The sequence below is a fragment of the Protopterus annectens genome, chromosome 6.part0 (assembly GCF_019279795.1).
Source record: "Protopterus annectens isolate FY-2018-M chromosome 6.part0, PAN1.0, whole genome shotgun sequence".
Taxonomy (NCBI): Eukaryota; Metazoa; Chordata; order Ceratodontiformes; family Protopteridae; genus Protopterus; species Protopterus annectens.
In genome coordinates, this window is record NC_056737.1 from 1,990,912,065 (window position 1) to 1,990,934,712 (window position 22,648).

A 22,648-nucleotide genomic window follows, 5' to 3' on the forward strand; every position below is an offset into this window, starting at 1 on the left:
CAAGCCACAGAAAAAGATGACTTTCCCATGAAATAAAAACAATAACTCACTATACAACAATCAAACGCAAAAGTTTTGCACAGTACATTCAACAAGAGTAGCTCCTAGACATTTAATTTAACTGCAGCTTCAAGTATTTATCTGACTTACTGTGCATTACTTTCATCACAGACTTCTAAACAAACATATGCAGTGGCCTGTTATTTTTTCCATTTAAACTTATTCAGTGACAGAAATACATCTCTATGTTAACATATTTCATGACACTTCTCAAGACTGCTGAAAATATCTAGAACTTCCTTGACCAACCTCACATTGGTTGACATTCTGATTTTAAAAATACTTAGTTGAGAATGAAGTATATTTGCAGATCTATAAACTCTATTAAAACACAAATTTATCTGTAGCTTTCTGATTTTAACATCTAAAAGGATGTGCAGGCTAACAGCTTTACTAACAATATGTGAAATTTTTGAATAAGTGGCAATGACATCTAGAGGCTTTTCTGCTTTTAAAAAAATGTTTATTTGATGTTTAATATTACATTCATAACAAATGACAAAGCTATATAATTCAAAAAGTTTATGGAACAGTTTGTAAAGGGCAACCTTCATTTATTTTATTCTTTAATTATAGTACTCATTTTTCAAACATTTTAATTAAAAGTTACCTTCTAATCTGGAGACTGTGTTACAGTGGAGCTACACATTTTTTTCAGCTTAGTTACCTTCTAATCTGGAGACTATGTTACAGTGGAGCTACACATTTTTTTCAGCTTAGTCCACGATTTAGGTAATTAGTTACACCAATACAGGTGTCCAGTATATGACTTTAATCAGATGTATACAAAAATAAGATATTTGGTTTTACTAATAATACAATGTGGATTGCTGGAAATGACAGACAGAAATATGTTTATATCATGCATTGATAATGTGTTAGAATTTTACCAAGTAGAATTCCTATGAGAAAGCCATTCAGCTGTTGCTAACACCTTGTCCACATTTTGCCTTGTCACACCTGCTTAATAACTGACAAATATTGGAAACAGAGATGGATCATGATCAAATGGGGCCCTAGGCAAGGTAATATTCTCCCCTCCCTCCACCCACAACCATACCAATATCCCATTAATTTGCTCTCTTTTCAATTACATAAAATACTTTTCAAACCTGCCACTGTGGTGGTGGTGCTGCGGTAGTGCTGTCGCCTCACAGTTAGACGTTGCCTGTTCGATTCTCAGTTAGAGCGTCTTCTGTGTGGTGACATGCATGAATGGGCGTTCCTTTGTTGAGGGTTTGTGTTAGGCCTGGCAAGCCAGCATGTAAAAAAAAAATCTACTGCCAATCATTAGCGGAGAGTTCCGCTATGGCGACCCCTAACCGGGAAAAGCTGAAAGACACAACAACAACTTTTCAAACCTGCTAGTATGCATATTATTTCACAATGATCACAGATTTAGATTTAATTTTAAATTATTACAAATATTAGAACAAAAACACTGACAGCCATTTCCTAAACAAAACAAAACAGTCTCACAGTGGAAACAGGCTTAGCATGAGTAACAGTAAACAACTTTTCCCTTGAAAATCATATTTATTGAAATTGCATCTGGCAATCTACTAACCTATGAGATGTACTGGGACTCGGGTCTATATTACATCTGTGAAAACCCCTTTCAGTGAATGGCTCTTTGTCGAACAATAACCAGTAAAATCTAACTCCAACGAATGGCCATTTCAGTGAAATTTTTCCTAGAGGAAAAAAAAATGCTTGGCCTTCGTCAGGAATTTGCCCTTTTCCTCACTGTAGTACGATCTCAGAGTTGGTATATTTAGTTAGGGGGTGTGGGGGCAAAGCCCCCCACTTTGAAGGGTTTTAAATTTTGTCTGGTTTTAGGTTGGCCAAGCGTTTTTTTTTCCCCTGGGAATGGCTGTTTGAGAGAGTTAGATTTCACTGGTTATCTTTTGATGAACAGTCATTTGCTGAAAGGGGTTTTTGTGGACGTAATATAGACCCTGGGACTCATAGTGAAACAGCATATAGTGAAGCAGTAATTACTATCTATGTAAAGCACACTGGAATTCAAAAAACAAATGTACATGCATTTCATAACAGCTTAGAGCAGCCCACTGAATGCAAGTGTCCCTTTTTCAGGGGCAGCCTAGGAGCACTGTCTGGTGAAGTGACTTGGTCAGAGTCACATAGCAGACACAATGAAAGTTGAGATAATCAAACCTTGCACTACAAAAGCAGCCCATTCACAAAAACTGTTGTAGCTTTCCTACCATTGAAGAGCACTCCTCTTGTGAGCTTTTGAGGATCAACAGTCAGCTAAAGTTCAATTGCTAGGTAAATACGTTCCCTTTGGGGTAAAAAGCTTCCACTTTTCTATTTTTGACAAAAAATATATTTTTCTATGAGGCTTCATCAGTAAAGCTAGGAAACACTGTTAAAAAAGTAAAAAATGAAAAACAAACTGCAATTAAAAAAATAAAGGACTATGACCTCAGTCGTGGCAAACCATTTATTCCAAGAAGGTAAAGGCAAGGTAGTGAAATATCTCTTGTGGGTAGGATCTTTTATAAATAAGACATCCAACTAATGTATAGTGTTCTCCCCTGTTTCATATGAAAATCTTAAAAATGGGGTAGTGTTTTAAGGTAATCCACAAATTCTATAATACTTTCCTTCTTTTCTCCACACAATAAAGATAACATCCAAGTACCTTAAATATAAAACACAAGCTCTAAACCATTCAGTATTGAATAAAAACTTGTGTTCCCATTCTAACATAACAATAATAGCATATAACCCCACCACAGGTCGTCCCCATGGTTACTCTTTTTTCTTGGAGATAAAATTTGTTCTCAAACAAAATGAGATTATTTTTGAGAACAATTTCTAATATCTCCTCATATAAATTAATATCATCTTGTTTCAACCCTTTCTTAAAAAGAAATTCAGTAAACCATAGGATACCAATATCATGTGTTATCACAGAATATAAATCTTTAACATCAATGTTTAAAAAATAAAAGATTCATCAAACAGCAAATTGTTACATTTTAAAAAAATCCCAAGAACCAATACATAAATGTTGTTCATTATTAAAGATATTTTTTCAGTTGAAAATCCAAAAACTTTGCAAAAGGGTCAGTATTATATTTCCTGACCGACAATAGGGGGCATGGGTGGGTTTTTTATATCCTTGTGAATTTTGGGAAGGCCAAAAATAGTAGGAATGGTAAGATTCTCAATGCTTAAAAACTTCAACTCGTCCAGGGATATACGTTTCCTTAAAAGCATGTTACTAAGTTGTAAGTGAATTTTCTTATAAGCAGTATTAAGTTCATACCTAGACACTTGTTGATAAGTGCTTGAAAACAAAATACAAAGAATCCTGTCATGGCAGTCATTGTAATCCATAGCACCCAGGCCATGCTGTTATCTGGTTGCATTCATCTAATATTCAGTGTTTTAACCCACTCAAATAAACTACTTTCTTCTCTAGTCAAGGTCAATATGAGAATGCTTGTGGCACAAACAATGTCTTAGGCCTAATTCACAAACCTTCTCAAAAGGCACCAGGACCGGATGTAATGCAGGGATGCAGATACTATTAACACATAATTGATTCAGTAAATGGATTGTCTCAGAAGACCCACTAAAATGCATGGACAGGTTCATCCTTGATTGATTGACAATGCTTAAATCGATTATTGTGGGTTATATTCAACACTAACCAAAATCTAACTATAAAAACAAAAAATCAAAAGCTCTCCTGTTCTGCTCAGTTGATCTAACTAACTAAAAAAAACACTCTAACTGTAACTCAAGATGAGTTTCATCTGAATAGTGGTTATCTTAGGGAAAGAGATTTTTCTTAAGGTAATGTGCCGGACTGGAGTTGGAGTAGGGGGCAGGATTAAGGTTAGCCTCCACCCAGCTTACTTGTGTCTGCCAACTCTAACACTGTTTATTATGTTGCTAAAAAAGCTTTTTCCTAGCAGTACTACTACCAAGATTACCCATGATCTTGGTTTTGCAACTGGAGTTTAGTGATGTAGAGCTTTTTTAGAAGTATTCAATATTTTACCCTTATTGGTGTTTTCAGTGTTTTGTTGTTCCCTATTTGTTTATATTTTTTGACTATATTTGCAATTCTTTCTTTTGAGTTTTCAACCTTTCTTGATGTCTATATATGTATGTATGTATGCATGTATGTATGTATCACTCTGTCTCTCTATATACATATATATATATATATATATATATATATATATATATATATATATATATATATATATATATAGAGGGAAGCATATCAGATGGTTTAAAGTTCAGTTTGTTGTAATGACTCAGCCACAGCACAATTGTCTGAGTGACCTTTTAACCCTTTGGTTTGGATGTTAGTTGGGATATTTTGCAGGCACCTTAAAAGTTATGTTTATCAGCTGGGTTTAAAGACCCTGTGTTTCTGAAGTATAGACAAACTATCCACTTTTGCTGTGCTAATGAGGTCAATAAAAAGGCCAAACAAAATGTGCATATGCACAACTAGTGGAGTTTGGCTTTATTGGCCTGAATGTAACCATGAAGATTTAAAAAGTAAAACAGCCATGTGCATTCAAAGGCCAAGTAGCTGAAACAATTTATGTCCTTAAGGGCTCATTTGCATATAGCCCATGGGCCTCCATTACAGGAGGTTAAAGGTATCACACACTAAACATTAAGGAGGATTAAGGTATCACACACTAAAATCTCTAGTTTGGCCGGATTTTTCTTCCAGTAATTACTACAGTGGGGATGGAGAAAGGGGAATTTGCTCCTTTCCCTACTGCTCTGCAGTCTTGAATTGTTATATAAAAGAACCAAGAAGTGTGTGGGAAACTTTTTTACAGGTGTTTTAAAGTGAAATATGTAATTTTTGTTGTTCTGTCTGTATTTCAGTCTTTTTTGATCAGTTTTAATGCAAACAGTTTTTGCTCGATTATACACAGCAGATTCATTTATATATATATATATATATATATATATATATATATATATATATGGGTTCCATACACTAGATCGAATTTTCACTAATTCGAAATAGTGTATGGAATGCTCACTGCAGCGAAAGTGCACTTAATCGAAAGTGCACTCACGCGAAGTTCAGTACAATGAATGGGTGTTGTACTGAACTTCCGTGCAGTACTCACGGAACTTAGGGTTAGGGCACGGGTCATAATAAGGGGATATCCCATAGGGCTATCCCCTTACCATGACCCGTGCCCTAACTCTAAGATCCGTGACGACTGCAGTGCAGTGAAGGACATATAGCTTTACTAACTATCCCCTTACCCTAACCCGTGCTCTAACACTAAGGTCCATGAGAATCGCACCATAGTGGAGGACATAGCTTGTTTTTTATGTTCTCCACTGTTCTGCAGTGTTTTTGGTGAAGTGCACTTACGCAAAAGTTCACTTTCATTAAAATGAACTTTCACAGAAGTGAGGCTTCCTATTACAAGTTCGAAGTAGTGAACTTTCGTTCTTGTAATAGGAATCCGTATATATATATATATATATATATATATATATATATATATATATATATATATATATATATATATACATACACACACACACACACACACACACACACACACACACATATATATATTTAAATACAGAAATGTATATATACATCTGTACCTGTGTGTGTGTGTGTGTGTGTGTGTGTGTGTGTGTGTGTGTGTGTGTGTGTGTGTGTGTGTGTATGCATGTGTGTATTATATATATATATATATATATATATATATATATATATATATATATATATATGGGTCTACCTGACAATGCCGAAAGCTGACAATGCCAACGATGAGAACACCGACACCAGAAGATTGAAAACTGAGATGACCGACGGATGAAAACCCCGACGCTGAGAACACCGACATGTGAAAAGGCTGTGTAAGTATGCGGTAGTGACGCACGTTAGGGTTAGGGTGTGAGTAAGGTAAGTGTGCGATATTGACGGATTGACGGACTCTAGGGATAGGGGTGGGTTAAGTGAGTTAGGGTTAGGGCGCGGGTTAGGTGAGTGTGCGATAGTGACAGTCTTTAGGGTTAGGGGTGGGTTAAGTGAGTTAGGGTTAGGGCGTGGGTTAGGTGAGTGTGCGATAGTGGCAGTCTTTAGGGGTAGGGGTGGGTTAAGTGAGTTAGGGTTAGGGCGCAGGTTAGGTGAGTGTGCGATAGTGACAGACCTTAGGGTTAGGGTTTGGGTTAAGGTTGTAGATAGTTGTGTATGTAAGGTTTAGTGTGGGTTTGTAAGGATTTTGGTGTGCTTGTGTTGTGTGTGTGCTTTTTGGACAGGGGATTTGTTTTGTTTGTTGATTGTGGGGATTGTGGTGTGTCAGGCATGTGAGGGTTTGTGTTTGTGAACTTTCGGTTATGTGGTGTTGGTGATTTCTTTGTCGGTGCTGTAGTGCGTCGGTGTTGTCAGGTAGATCCACACACACACATATATATATATATATATATATATATATATAAAATTATATTTCACTACATTCTTGAACCCCTGCATTCCTACCCCAAAATAATTATACATACTTACTTTTTTTTTTACAGCAAAACAGTGGGGAAAGGGTAAAATCCCATTCTTCAAAGTGTAGTCATCCTGCAACGCAAATGCTGGTATCCTGCAATGAACCAGCATTTCAGTAAAAAAAAAAAAAAAACTTTCTTCTGAAACATTTAATGTACTGAATGTGCGTTGAAACACACTGAACCTCACAGATAGAAAGATACATAGATAGATAGATAGACAGATGTAGGTATAGGGGAGTGTGTGTTTTGTGTGTGTGTGTTTGTGTGTGTGTGTGTGTGTGTGTGTGTGTGTGTGTGTGTGTGTGTGTGTGTGTGTGTTTATGTGCGAGTCTGTGGAGAATGTTTTTTACTTAAAAAAATGGCTTCACAGAAAGTTTTAATCATTCAGAACTTCTCTTTTCCCCAGTGTTTATATGACTTTGGTGTTGCTTATATTTATGTAAGGGATATGGAAGTTTAGCCCACTTCATGGCATATTTTGGAAACACACCCTGTCCAAAAACACTTGCACCAGGGTTGCATCAATATTTAGGAAAAGAGAAATGTCTCAGGATGAAGAGTTTTGTGAAGTGTTTATCATATTTATTTATTTATTTATTTATTGACATTTGATTACTAGGAAAGTCCTACCAAGTAGGAGCCTATTTTCACCAGAGGCCCAGGGATAAAAGTTCAAAGGTATTGCAAAAATGTTTAAGAACAAAAAATGTTATAGTCTTGCAAAATAATAGAAAAAAAAACTACAGTTTAATAATTATACCAAATTGGACATAATATAAAAATCAAGAAAAAGCAGCAAGTGGCAAAATACAAACTTGTAAAAACAAAACACCACAGCCACTGAGCCCAAATAAATCCGAGTCCAAGGGAAGAGCTGACAATAAGCTTAGTGTAGAAGGTTTATTTAATAGCAACAGCACCACGTTTTCGTCTTCAACTTTATCAAAACAACATGTAATGTGAAAAACACTTATGCTTTATACTTTCCCTATCCATTACAAGTTCAAAGTAACCAATCAGTATCCACAGTCATGCTAATTGCTTAAAACCTTGTTTAAATACATTGTTGTAGAACTTAAATATAAACTTGGACGTTTGCTGTTAAATTAAATCTATGAAACCTTACAACCTATAAAATGTTTAAAACATGTACATTCAGTTAAAATTGTTGTTAAAAAATAATAAAACACAATAAAACATGTTAAAATGATGTTTCATGTTTGTACATTAAATTTAATTCATTTTGTAATTCAAGCGCCATCTAGTGGCTTTCCTAAATAACTACACATACTGAACTTTTGTATTACAGGACTCTAAACTGTGCATCAAGCCAAGAATAAGTCACATTGCCTGATTGTTTTTACATAATCAAAATGTGATCTTAATACATTGGAATAGTGTTGTTTAAAGTTTAGCAGCTCTAAGTTTTAAAACAGGGGCTAGGGAAACCATGTCATTGAGCCCTTCGTTTCTACCTGCATCTAAAACAACTTGCCAAAACAGTTCACGGTACTCAATAAGGGTCTCCCACATACCACCCCTAGGGTTTGTCGGAACCACTTCTAAAACAAAAAATAGGTATCCAGTGGTTCCACATTTCAAAGCATGCTTACACAATGCATTTTTTTCGTTGTGTACTCTGATGTCGTAAACATGCTCATAAATTCTCTGCTTGAGTTTTCGTTCGCTTTTCCCTATATAAAATGCCTCACATTTTTTGCAGGTGGCAATGTAAATTATTCCTTTGGTCTCAAAATTCACAAAGGTGTTTAAGTAAAGCTTTATATCCCTAGCTTTCAAATAAAAACTGTCCCCACAGTTTAAATACATACAATAGCTGCATCTACCACATTTGAATACCCCTTTCTTTGGTTTGGTATTCCTGTCTTTGGAACCGTATTCTAACATATTCTTGATAGTTTTACCTTTCCTATAGGTAAAAGTGAGTTCTTTGTCAAAGATGTAGTCAAGGTCAGACACAGCTGAAAAATTTTCCCATTCTTTAATGAAAAGTTTTCTAATACTTGTTGAGTGTCCGTCAAAAGTAGCAATAAGACTGGCCCCGTAATTTTTACCAGTCTCGTAATCTTTTGTTTCTGGTGGCGGCGTTACAGTTTTACCTATTATTGGTGCAAAGGTACTTTCTTTAAGGTTAACTTCCTCAAAAATATGGTTGAATAGCTCCAATGGATAACCTCTGTTTTTGAACAAACCTCTGAGGTAGTGCACCTCCTCCAAAAAAACACTGTCATCTGAGGTCATTCTGCTGACACGCACTAGCTGTCCCTTCACTATGCTTTTCTTTTGATGAAGAGGATGACAACTGGAGTAGTGCAGGTAAGAATTACAAAATGTATCCTTTCTGTAAATCCTTGATGTAAAAGCACCTTCAACCTTGCCAATACAAACATCTAGGTATTTTAAATTATCCTGATCTGATATGAAGGTGCTTTTACATCAAGGATTTACAGAAAGGATACATTTTGTAATTCTTACCTGTACTACTCCAGTTGTCATCCTCTTCATCAAAAGAAAAGCATAGTGAAGGGACAGCTAGTGCGTGTCAGCAGAATGACCTCAGATGACAGTGTTTTTTGGAGGAGGTCCACTACCTCAGAGGTTTGTTCAAAAACAGAGGTTATCCATTGGAGCTATTCAACCATATTTTTGAGGAAGTTAACCTTAAAAGGAAAAGTACCTTTGCACCAATAATAGGTAAAACTGTAACGCCGCCACCAGAAACAAAAGATTACGAGACTGGTAAAAATTACGGGGCCGGTCTTATTACTACTTTTGACGGACACTCAACAAGTATTAGAAAACTTTTCATTAAAGAATGGGAAAATTTTTCAGCTGTGTCTGACCTTGACTACATCTTTGACAAAGAACTCACTTTTACCTATAGGAAAGGTAAAACTATCAAGAATATGTTAGAATATGGTTCCAAAGACAGGAATACCAAACCAAAGAAAGGGGTATTCAAATGTGGTAGATGCAGTTATTGTATGTATTTAAACTGTGGGGACAGTTTTTATTTGAAAGCTAGGGATATAAAGCTTTACTTAAACACCTTTGTGAATTGTGAGACCAAAGGAATAATTTACATTGCCACCTGCAAAAAATGTGAGGCATTTTATATAGGGAAAAGCGAACGAAAACTCAAGCAGAGAATTTATGAGCATGTTTACATCAGAGTACACAACGAAAAAAATGCATTGTGTAAGCATGCCTTGAAATGTGGAACCACTGGATACCTATTTTTTTGTTTTAGAAGTGGTTCCGACAAACCCTAGGGGTGGTATGTGGGAGACCCTTATTGAGCACCGTGAACTGTTTTGGCAAGTTGTTTTAGATGCAGGTAGAAACAAAGGGCTCAATGACATGGTTTCCCTAGCCCCTGTTTTAAAACTTAGAGCTGCCAAACTTTAAACAACACTATTCCAATGTATTAAGATCACATTTTGATTATGTAAAAACAATGAGGCAATGTGACTTATTCTTGGCTTGATGCACAGTTTAGAGTCCTGTAATACAAAAGTTCAGTATGTGTAGTTATTTAGGAAAGCCACTAGATGGCGCTTGAATTACAAAATGAATTAAATTTAATGTACAAACATGAAACATCATTTTAACATGTTTTATTATTTTTTAACAACAATTTTAACTGAATGTACATGTTTTAAACATTTTATAGGTTGTAAGGTTTCATAGATTTAATTTAACAGCAAACGTCCAAGTTTATGTTTAAGTTCTACAACAATGTATTTAAACAAGGTTTTAAGCAATTAGCATGACTGTGGATACTGATTGGTCACTTTGAACTTGTAATGGATAGGGAAAGTATAAAGCATAAGTGTTTTTCACATTACATGTTGTTTTGATAAAGTTGAAGACGAAAACGTGGTGCTGTTTGCGTTATTAAATAAACCTTCTACACTAAGCTTATTGTCAGCTCTTCCCTTGGACTCGGATTTATTTGGGCTCAGTGGCTGTGGTGTTTTGTTTTTACATAATATAAAAACATTGGTTAAGACTAGATGCAAGTTATATGACAATGACTTAATAGAAAAATTTTAGCCATGATATAGAGAAATTAAAGGTAACTGCATGTAATACAAACAGGAATTGCAATATGAAGTAACAGAAAAGCAGGCTTATGGTAAATTTAAAGGGAAAGCCAGGAGAGAGAAATTGATAGAAGTAAGGAGGTAAGGAAGGGAGAGTAAGGAAATGTGAGGTATGAGTAGGTATTTGTTCATATTTAGGGCTATAGTTTATCCTGATGTTGAGCAAGACTATAGAAAGTTTTTCAGAATAGTTTTGAAGGATAGGAGGGTGAGTATTGACCTGGTGGATACAGGTAAGGAGTTCCAGGCCTTAGCAACATGGTACGAGTATAGACAATGCCTAGCAGATTTGATAGGTTTGTGGACAGACAATAGTTTTTGGTCACTGCATCATAATGATCAGCTGGGAGCATAGCTGTGTAGAATGTTACTTAGTCCTGGACAAGTGGATGGATCCTGGATAATTTTATAATTGGTAAGTAGTTGTGTATATGTTAGCTGATGGGGTAATTCTAACCAAGTTAGGCTTTTTAGAGCTATACAGTGGGGAGTTCTGAAAGGGATACTTGCTGTACATTGAGCAACTTTGTTATTGCATTATTTAAGTTTTTTGATCTTTGTGATGCCTGAAAGTTAGTAAAGAGGGGGGATGCCATAAAGACGTATGGGGAGGAGATAAGTAGTGGCAAGTGTAGCTTTATTGTGATGATGAAAAAGTTTTTGGCTCTATAAAGCAGCCTTAGTTTTTGCTGAGTTTTTCTTATGCAATTTTTATATGCCGGTTGAATTTAAGATTGTCATCTACTATCATCCTTAATAATTTGCTATAATAACTGATTTTGATGGCTGTATTATCAAGAGAGGACTTTAAATTTAATTTGTTCGTGAGAGAGGGATTTGAGGAAACTTTTTTAGGGTTGAGCATAAGTTGTGAATTACAAAACCATGTTTCTGTCTCAGTTAAAGATTCCTGTGTATATTTTTTGAATATGTGCCAAGTTGTCAGATGTGCAAACTGATTGTGGTGTCATCTCCATACTGTATTAGAGGGGCCTGTTGTGTGGATGTGTGGGGGTGTTGGCAAAAATGTTAAAGAGGAGGGGACCAAGGAAAAAGCCTTGTGGTACATCATTGGTGACTGGCAGGTATTGAGAAGTGCGTTTTACTGACTGATACCCATTAGAGACGTAACTTTTAAACCATAGAAGAGTGAGATGTGAGAGATCTAATGAGGACATTTGAAGTGGAGTTTGCAGGGACAAACTATGTTGAAGGCTTTAGACAAGTCTAGAAAAAAGGAGGTGACCAGTTTTCCACTATCTCTAGCTTTATTGACAGTATCGATATAGGTTAGAAGTGCATACTATGGAAAGGGTGGAACACCTGAGTGGGGGATAGGAGTTTTTCCTGCAGGAGATAGTTTAGCAATTGTTTTTGAGTACATTCTTCAAGCATTTGGGAGACGGGGCATAAGTTTGCTATAGGTCTAAAATTAGTGATGTCTTTCGAATTTCCTCCTTTGTTCAGAGGGAAATGTGTGACATTTTCCAGACTGAGGGAATGCGGGGATTCCTAGGCTGACCTATTGATAAGGACTGAGACAATTTAGACAATGCTATCAGCTGCTATTTAAGGTATAATATGTATCTGGGTGTTAGAAAAATATTAATTTTATGTATGAAGTATTAGTTAAAAGCAAAGTAGTATGTAATGCATTTTTATTCTATTAATGATATGGCAATTCATATATAATTGTAAGAAGCTTCTGAAACTGCAGTGTACTCTGACCCCTGACCCTGGCAGCTGCTAGCTTAGCGAGTTTTGATGTTTATGCTTTTCATAAGTGATTATCTGCTCAGTCAGGAAATTAAATGTGTGAAATAATGAAAATCTTCTGCTCTTTCCTGTTGGGATGATTTGGCCTTGTATATAACTTTTAGATAAACACACAGCTGTTGGGAAAGTGTTACAGGAGAACAAAGAAGTGAATTAAAGGACTGAATCTGTTATTGTATTTGTACTGGCCTAAAACCTTGAAGAAGTAACTTTTACAGAAAGAGATTATATTTAACCAGGTGGCTGCAAGGCCATATTGTTACTGAGGAAAAAAACAACTTTAAAATAAATGCTATAAAATATTGTGTACTTCCTGCATCATGTCAGACAAAATTCTGTACTTGTACGTTTTTTGCCTCCTGGTGTACACTAGTAAACTTTTTAACCTGAACCTCCTGTGTATTGAAATCTTATTTTATTTAACAGTTTGGTCCTTCGCAGACGGAATTCCCTTGGTAAGCCGCAGATCAGAGCGTATCGGTGGTTGAATACTGCGCAGGAGAAGTTACGGAAATGGTTCTTCTTGAGTGAAAAGACCTCCGACTAAATTGTCGTGTAAAGAGGCTGGCCACTTTCTGATCTGTGGCCGAAAAGCGGAACTTGGACTTTCTCAATACCGGAGGCTCAGGTAGGAAGACTTTTGCCTTTTTTCTGTTTTAGATCAGGGACTAGGTTACAGTAAATATTATTGTCAAGATTTGTTATGCAAATCAGCAACAAGGAATTACTGTGTATTTGGTCATAGATCAGGGTAACAGAATAAGGTAGGCAGTTATTCTAGATAAACTGTGAAAGGGATTGAAATTGTGGTACCACGTGATAAGAAGGGTTACGTAACATTTTTTCTTAACATGGGAAATCAGTGCACTAGAACATCGTGAGACCCACCCTTAACCGATGACGCAAAATATATGCAGTCGCAACATTCTGATAATGTTAGGTATTATATGAAGTGGGTTAACAAATATGAATTTGATGGCAAATTAGATAAATCTTCACTGGTTAAACTCCTTAAGCAACTTAAATCTGATGCAGAAGGTCAAGCAAAGAAGCAACGTCAATTAGGCATTCCTCAGGCACACAGGTGGATTGAGGAAGCAAACCGTAGGGAACAAAAGACTAAAAATTCAAAAGTGTTATTCTTAGATAAAGAAGATAATAATATAGTAATAGCAATGGCTCCTCCTCCTCCCTTGCCCCCTCCGTTACCTTTTTCAGGGTATGAAACGGGTGGACAGGCTGGTCCACCTCCATGTTATCCTGAGGTCTCAGTGAGACCGAAATCATTTGTCAGAGATCCCATTGAAACTAGGTCCCGGACACGAAAAACACATAGGGACACAGAATCATATTAAACAGAGAGAAATTTACAAGATGAGAGTGAGGAAAAAATGTGCCCACTTATAGAGGTCCCAAATCCTCAGGCAGGACCCAACTCTCTTAGTATACAGACCGTGGACACCGGAGGATATCCGGAAAGCTACTGAGGGAATTCCCCATCCAAAAGTTAATTTTACAAAATTTTTAAAAGATTTGCAGGGCATGAGGTTGAGTTACCACTTGAATGGGGAAGAAGTAAAAAAAGTAGTCAGACAAATTATAGGTCCAGATTGGCACATAATTTGTGGCAACTGGAATCCTCGTAATGCAGAATTTAAACCACTCCCACATAGTGACGCAGAACTAGACAATAGAGTGAAGGGTCTTACAGACCAAATCTCAGAGAAATGGAAACCTAGGGCAGACTGGACTTGCATTAATCAATACATACAGCAGGAAAATGAGATAGTAGATGAATACTATGCTAGATTATTGGAATGTTTTAATAACCATAGCGGTATGACAGTTCCTGAAAATCAAACAAATGATTCCCCGTATGAACAGCAATTAAAAAATGCATTTTTAAAAGGTTGCATTGCACCTATCAGTAGCTTCATTACAAAGCATATGATAGATCATCGAACAAGTAGGCTACAAGCTCTACTTGAATATGCTAGGCATGCTAAGAGACATTTTAATAGTAAAAAGAAAAAGAAAGCACAAGTCTTTACTGCTGAAGACGGAGCTGAAGTTTTCATGTTACAGTCGGGCAAAAAGGGAAAGAAAAATGCCCAGGGAAATAAACAGTCTGACAAATGGTCAAAAGATTTCAAAGAAAGGAAAAAGAGAGGTGAATGCTTTAAGTGCGGAAAGAAAGGACATCTAGCAAGGGATTGTAAACAAAATAAAAAGGCAACCACAGAAGATAAGGGGGATGAGGACTGACTATATGATAGTAAAGGTGACAGTCCGAAACCATCAGGAAAGATCAATACACAGAAGGCAAATGTAAATGTGATAGAGGAAATAAAGGAAGTGCAACCAGATATAGAGGATGAAAAAAGTAAAAAGTAAAAAAGTGCAACCAGATATAGAGGATGAAAAAAGTAAAATTTTAGATTTAGCATTGTTGAGCCTAGAGCTCTACCTAGCCGACACAAAACTGGAAGTGACACTTCTGGTAAAAAAAAAAAGTCAAATTCCTGTGTGACTCAGGGGCATCGCGGACCCTGATACACCCCTCCAAGTTACCAGAGTATTCTGAATCTCCTGATTATATACTAGTGAAAGCTGCAAATGGACAGCTATACCAGGAACCGCTTTCCCATGATATAGCAATAACTGATCCTGTTTCAGGCATGACTCAAAAAAGTAAGATTGTTGTTTCTGCTAAGTGTCCAGTAAACTTATTAGGAAGGGACCTTTTGCAGATATTTGGCATAGCAGTAGTTCCAACCATGCAGGGTATGGAGGCACAAAGGCAAATGGATACTTTCATGGTGCGACCGGAGGGTAAAACTTTTTACTGGTACAGCCAGGACCTAGTTACGACTGGTCCAGGGGCAGTAACCGAGGAACTGATGAATGTAGCCATCAGTAAAGCCCCCTCCCTTGACACTGATCGACAGCATTTGCTACACTGTACTCTATACTACTGTCACACACCAGGACCTGATAGAGAATATGAGCAAAAATTGTTCAAAAATCGTGCAACTAAATTAGTGTTACGTACTTTGTACTGGGATACTGAGAAAAACAGTGTGGTTAGCTGTTCATTACCTCAGGAATTCCTTGCCTTGTATAGATCTAATCGATTGCCACATGTCAGTTTGACAAAAAACAAAAATGTAAAATGGGCGGACTTAGAAGAAAAGGTAACAAAATGGGAGAAGCAGACTGACTTAAAACTATCAAAACAGAAAATACAAAAACAGAAGTTAAATTGGTTGACGCAGACACACCCAGCTGTACACCTGCAATCTAGCGAGGACAGCTGATTAGCATTCTTATTAAAAAAAGAAGAGAAAGCCCTGTGTAAAATACCAACAACTCTTTGGTCAGCAGGCAAATCAGATGTAGGACTTATTCGAACAGCAGGACCAGTAACAATTATACCAAAGTCAGCATTCAGACCACAGAAAAGACAATACCCCTTGAGGAAAGATGCAAAAATAGGAATCAAGCCTATAATAGCAGCATTACTCAGGAAAGGAGTACTGGTAGAATCTCCTGATTCACCATGTAATACACCCCTACTTCCCATTAAAAAAGCAAATGGGGAATGGCGGATGGTTCAGGATTTACAAGCTGTAAATAATGCAGTAATACCCAGAGCACCCACGGTGCCAGATCCACATACTTTGTTAAATGACCTGGAGCCCCAACAAAAATACTTCTCTGTGGTAGATATCAGTAACTCTTTCTTTTCGATACCTATACATCCTGATAGTCAGTACTGGTTTGCATTTACATTTCAGGGTAAAAGGTATACCTATACTAGATTACCACAGGGATATTGTGAGAGCCCAACGATATTTGCACAAGAAATGGCTAGCAACCTGGCAGGGTTCACCCCACCAGGAGGTAGTCAAATTCTACTTTATGTAAATGACATCTTGCTAGCAGCACCCAGCAGCAGTGCAGGGTGGATACAGTAGCACTATTAAAATTTTTAGCAGCACAAGGACACAAAGTGAACAAAAGTAAGTTACAACTTTGAAAAAAACAAGTTAGATACCTAGGATATGTAATATCCAATGAAGGTAGGATATTAGATGAGGATACAAAACAGCAATTTTACAAGCACACAGACCAACAACCAAGAAGGAAATGATGTCCTTCTTGAGAACAACTAACTTTTGTCGGAGTTGGATACCAAACTATGCTTTGGAATCTGCTCCACTAACTGATCTAATATACAAACCCCAATGGCAGCACAAGACTTATTACAATGGACACCAGAGGCAGAAACAGCTTTCTGCAGGCTAAAACAGTTAATAGCCTCTTCATTAGGTTTAGGACTTCCGAATTATCATAAACGGTTCTTCCAGACCGTAGATTGCAGACAGGGATACATGACGTCACTGCTGACGCAACAGCATGGGGATAAGCAACACCCCATAGCTTACTATTCATCACAGTTAGACCCAGTGGCGCAATCTTTGCCCCACTGTGTACAAGCAGTGGTCACAGTTGCAATGGCAGTACAGGCCTCAGCCTCAGTGGTGTTATTCCACCCTCTCACATTGAGAGTGCCTCATGCAGTCGCGATAATTTTACTGCAAGAAAAAGTAGCATATCTCTCTCCTGCTAGACATCTTTCATGTATGACTATACTGCTGAGCCAACCTCATATGACGATTAAACAATGCACGACATTAAACCCATCAACAATACTCCCAACTCCTGTAGATGGCACACCACACAGTTGCCTACAGAAAATCGAACAAACAACCTTACCCAGACAGGACCTCACGGATATGCCCTTAAATGATGCCAAGGTGACATATTACGTGGATGGCTCATGCAGAAGGGGTCCTACAAAAAATAATCTAGTAGGGTATGCAGTAGTTACAGATACTGAAATTTTAAAAGCACAACCCTTACAGCATAACTTATCTGCACAGGCAGCAGAGTTGATAGCTCTAACACGAGCTTGTACTTTAGCGAAAGGTAAATGTGTAAACATATATACTGACAGTTAGTATGCCTTCTCTACAGTACATGTTTTTGCCCAACATTAAAAAAATAGGGGAATGATAACATCTAGTGGCAAACCAATTAATCATGCGCAACTCATTTTAAACTTATTAGAGTCCATTCAGTTACCTACTAAAGTAGCTATTTGTAAATGTGTAGCTCATACGAAACAACAGGACAAAATTTCAAAAGGTAATGCGAGAGCTGACGCAGCTGCAAAGCAAGCAGCTTCAGACTCAAAAACTCTACTGATAAATGAGAAATTACAACCCTCTGAGATTTTAGATCTAAAAATGTTAAAAACGATGCAGACGCTTACTACAAAAGCAAAAAAACAAAAATAAAAAAGCGGGGAGCAATTCTTAAAAATGGACTGTACATCTCCAAGGAAAAGAAACCAATATTGCCGTCTAATTTATTTAAATATGCAGCTTTGTTGAGCCATGGGCAGTGCCATGTCTCAACAGGGGGGATGGTACAGTTAGTAAATCGAATATTCCAAACATATGGATTCACAAATTATACAAACAAATTTTGTGCAGCATGTCATACTTGTAACAAGCATCATGCACAAGGGGCATTTAAACCCAAACAAGGAAGTTTCCCTGTACCACCGTATCCGTTCCATACTATCTGTATGGACTTCATAGAATTGAATAAATGTGAGGAGAAAAGATATTGTCTAGTCATTATAGATATGTTTTCTAAATGGGTAGAAGCTTTTCCAACCAAAAATCCGGATGCTGCGACAGTCGCAAAAGCCCTAGTAAAAGAAGTAATTCCTAGATTTGGCATACCGGAAAGGAATTATAGTGATAATGGTACACATTTTGTCAACCAGGCAATCCAACAGCTTGGGAGATTCTTTGGAATCTCCTTAAAAAATCATTGTGCCTACCACCCACAGTCTGCAGGACTGGTGGAAAGGTACAATGGAATTCTAAAGAGCAAGCTTAGAAAGTTAGCCACTGACACTCAGAAGAATTGGGTAAGCTGTTTACCCTTGGCACTGCTGAGCATGAGAACAGTTCCGAATGCAAAAGGTTTGACCCCTTTTTAAATGGTTTTTGGGAGGGCATATTATGTGCCTCAGTGGAAAGCTCTCATGCCTGCAGAGCAGGAGGCTGACAGTTCATTAGCTAATTATATGAAGAAACTGTTAATGAATAAATCTGTTTTGCAGTTTAACTCTTTTTCAGATAAAAGACAGACCAAACAGGTAGAAGCAGTTTTGGAACCAGGTACCTGGATATGGTTGAAGGTGACGAAGAGGAAGAACTGGACGAGTCCAAAGTGGGAGGGACTGTACCAAGTATTGTTGGCAACACCTGCTGCAGTCAGAGTGGCTGAAAAAACATCCTGGGTCCATTTGACACACTGCAAACCGGTAAAGAATTTTCAACTTGATAAAAACTTTGTGACTGATACACAACAAGGGCAAAATGGCCAAGAGTAAAGCAAACAGAAAAGCAGAGCAACCCCAGAACTATTGCATAATTATTTTGTTAGCTGTGCATTTGTTGACTATAATTGTGACAATTTTTCTCTTATTGTGGTTTTTCCTGCACTCAACCACACAAGTGAAAGTAAGAAGACGTGATGAACTGTCTATAGACTGGCATCCAAATTTTAACACATACCTAGCCATGAAGCGTGTATATGCAGAGACTATGAACATTTCAAATTGCTGGATCTGTACAGCTATACCAACAGCATATGGAGGACTGTTAATGTCCGCTGTCCCTCTGGGGATAAATGAGACTTGGGAAAATTTGCTTTTTGATACTGGGACTGTGAGATCACAGGACAAAATAGCATTATTTTTACCTGTCACACAAAAGGGAATTGTGTGTTTTTACAAAAATGACACTCTCCAAGTAGGTTGGAGTAATTGTAATATAACAGTGTCTTATAAATGTTACATTAAAGCCAGAAGTGGGGGTACTGTTTGTAATACTAACTATGATTCATATATGAGTTCAATGAAAACTACATTAAATGCAGTATGAGACAATCCAGTCTTAACTAAACAATTGTCTATTATAGATAAGAAAATGTTTCATGCAGGGATAACACGTATTAGTACCAAAGTAGAAAACTGTTATTTTATTTGTGGAAAAAAGGCATACAAATGGCTACCTGAGAACTGGTCCGGCAGTTGTTTTTTGGGTTATCTGGTTCCGGCTATAAGACATACTGCAGAATTACCTTTGGGTAAGATACGAAACGTGAGAGATGCAGCCCGAAGACCTGAAGGTCCAGTCGGAAAACCTGTAAATCCAGTGGGATGGATTGAAGCTGGCTGGAAAGACCATAATTCCATAAAGGACAAAGACAAATTGACTCATATGGACTTGAGTGACAGTGTTATATCTTGGGCAGGGATACTCCCAGCATATGGAGCAGTCAAATCAGTCTGGGAGTTGAGAAAGCTGTCAAAACTTCTCGAAGTAATGAGTAACGCGACTTTTTCTGCCCTTGAATTAGTGACTGATGAACTAAATGCAATGAGAACTGTTGTACTCAAAATCGAATGGCTCTTGACTTCACCCTAGCGGTGAGAGGTGGTACGTGCGTGCTTATCAAAGAAGAATCCTGTGCTTATATTCCTGACAATTGTCATGAGATCAATAACCACCTAGAGGTAATTCAGCAAGTATCGGCCATGACTGAACCAGGCCCAAACCCACTGACGGACTTTTTCCAGAATCTGTTTTGGGGGTGGGGTTCTATCCTAATGAACATTCTGATTGCTATTTGTGTGGGATTACTCCTACTGGGAGCATGTGTTTGTTGTGGAATTCCCTGCATGAAAAGATTAATCAAAGATTTTATTGATGTATCTGTTACTGAAACTTTGTACCAAGATATTGAGATTGAGAAATTAATCCTGGATGAAATTCTTTCTGAAGTATAGATCAGATGACTCACCTAGCTGAAAATCCTCAGTGGAAAAGGTTAGGAGACAAAAATGACATATGCCTACTTCAAAACAGAATAAAAAGTATTAATAGGGGGGAAAATGTTAGAAAAATATTAATTTTATGTATGAAGTATTAGTTAAAAGTAAAGTAGTATGTAATGCATTTTTATTCTATTAATGATATGACAATTCATATGTAATTGTAAGAAGCTTCTGAAACTGCAGTGTGCTCTGACCCCTGACCCTGGCAGCTGCTAGCTTAGCGAGTTTTGATGTTTATGCTTTTCATAAGTGATTATCTGCTGGGTCAGGAAATTAAATGTGTGAAATAATGAAAATCGTCTGCTCTTTCCTGTTGGGATGATTTGGCCTTGTATATAACTTTTAGATAAACACACAGCTGTTGGGAAAGTGTTACAGGAGAACAAAGAAGTGAATTAAAGGACTGAATCTGTTATTGTATTTGTACTGGCCTGAAACCTTGAAGAAGTAACTTCTACAGAAAGAGATTATATTTAACCAGGTGGCTGCAAGGCCATATTGTTACTGAGGAAAAAAACAACTTTAAAATATATGTTCAGCATTTTTCATGAATAGAAGACTGTTAGCTGAAATGATGTAGATGTCCTGTGACTAACCACGTCAGTAAAGTGGGCATAGCTATAATGTAAATGCTATAAAATATTGTGTACTTCCTGCATCATGTCAGACAAAATTATGTACTTGTACGTTTTTTGCCTCCTGGTGTACACTAGTAAACATTTTAACCTGAACCTCCGGTGTATTGAAATCTTATTTTATTTAACACTGGGGTACACGTTTAAGGTGTATGTATATACATATATATATGCTATTTAATGTATAATATGTGTTTGGGTTACAATTTAAATTTGTATATTATATATATGTGTAATTCTTTCTTTACTTATTTCTTCCTTCTTTCATTCCCATCTCCATTTTGGTAAAAATCTAGATTAATTTACAAACCACCCACTGTAGCTACTGGGTGATTGTCCACTGCAACCTGGGAAGCTATACCAAACTAAACAGAGGGATAATTGACTTTACCCACCACCTTCAGTGCAACTTTTTAAAGAGGTACCAGGCAGCATGGGTCTTAAAGTTTATATTAGGAAGACAATTATCTTAAGGGACCTCAAACTCAGTTGGTAAGAACCTCTTCAATACTCAAAGGAGCAAAGGTATATACCAGCTTGATGTTGCTCAAATAGTTATGGAACCAGGTAGTCCTAGACTGGAACCATAGTAGACACCCTGCAGGAAACTAGCCTATCAAGTTCTCCACATATCTCTATAGGCTTTTGTGTCATGCATAATGCTGTCAAAGACCTGTTTCCTTTCTTGCAATGCTGAACATTTATATGTAGGAAAAAATGATCCACTTATATCCTGGAAGATCAGTTTTGAAAAGTAGGGAATTCAGTCTTTCATGAACTAAACTGTTAGGATTGTTCCAATTTTTGCAATGAAAATAATCCAAAATCTGTCCTTGATTACCTACTAAACAAACTTGCTAGTACTGAAGACAGACTGATTTTTAAAAAGATGAGATGACTCAGAGCAAGAAATGCCCTTGGATTTGTTATCTAAGAAGAAGGAAGACTGCTACGATATTTGCCTCTGCCAAACATATTTAAAGCTAAAGAGGCAAAGCAGGATCCCCATCCACACTGACAAATCTGTTGATGCTAGAAAACAATTAATGTCCCATACGCATCATCAATGACATGCTGAAAAAGTATGCAAGAGCAGTTTTGGCACCATTCTAGGCATGGGACTTTCAAAGGCTCCTAAGCAGTAAAAATGTTTGCCTATCATCAACATTACAAAGATAATAAACTTTGAAACTCATATAATCAAAACTTAAAGGAATAATCTCAAAATGTTAATTATAAATTTTAGAAAATACAATACAGGAGACTAATCTGCCAATCAACAAAAAAATCAAATAATGCAAATGTTTCAGATACCTACATTATCCTATCTGGAGTAATGGGGAAGACAGAGACTGCAGCTATCATGTAATGGGTATAAGAAATAGAACCCATTGTGGATAGGATGCCAGTCCATCTTAGGGAATGCTCACACTCACATACACATAGTATTCCTACATAGAGGTAATTTGGAAGATTGTCAACATATCTACTGAGATGTCCCTGGAATGTGATGAGGACTGGAGACCATG

The 22,648-nt window shown here is 37.1% G+C and overlaps 1 protein-coding gene across 4 annotated transcripts in view; it reads right to left on the minus strand.

Annotated features, from left to right (window-relative positions):
• Positions 1 to 22,648, minus strand: part of CCDC141 (coiled-coil domain containing 141) — a 2,268,332-nt gene that overhangs the window by 1,428,276 nt on the left and 817,408 nt on the right. The gene's annotated exons all lie outside the window — the stretch shown is intronic.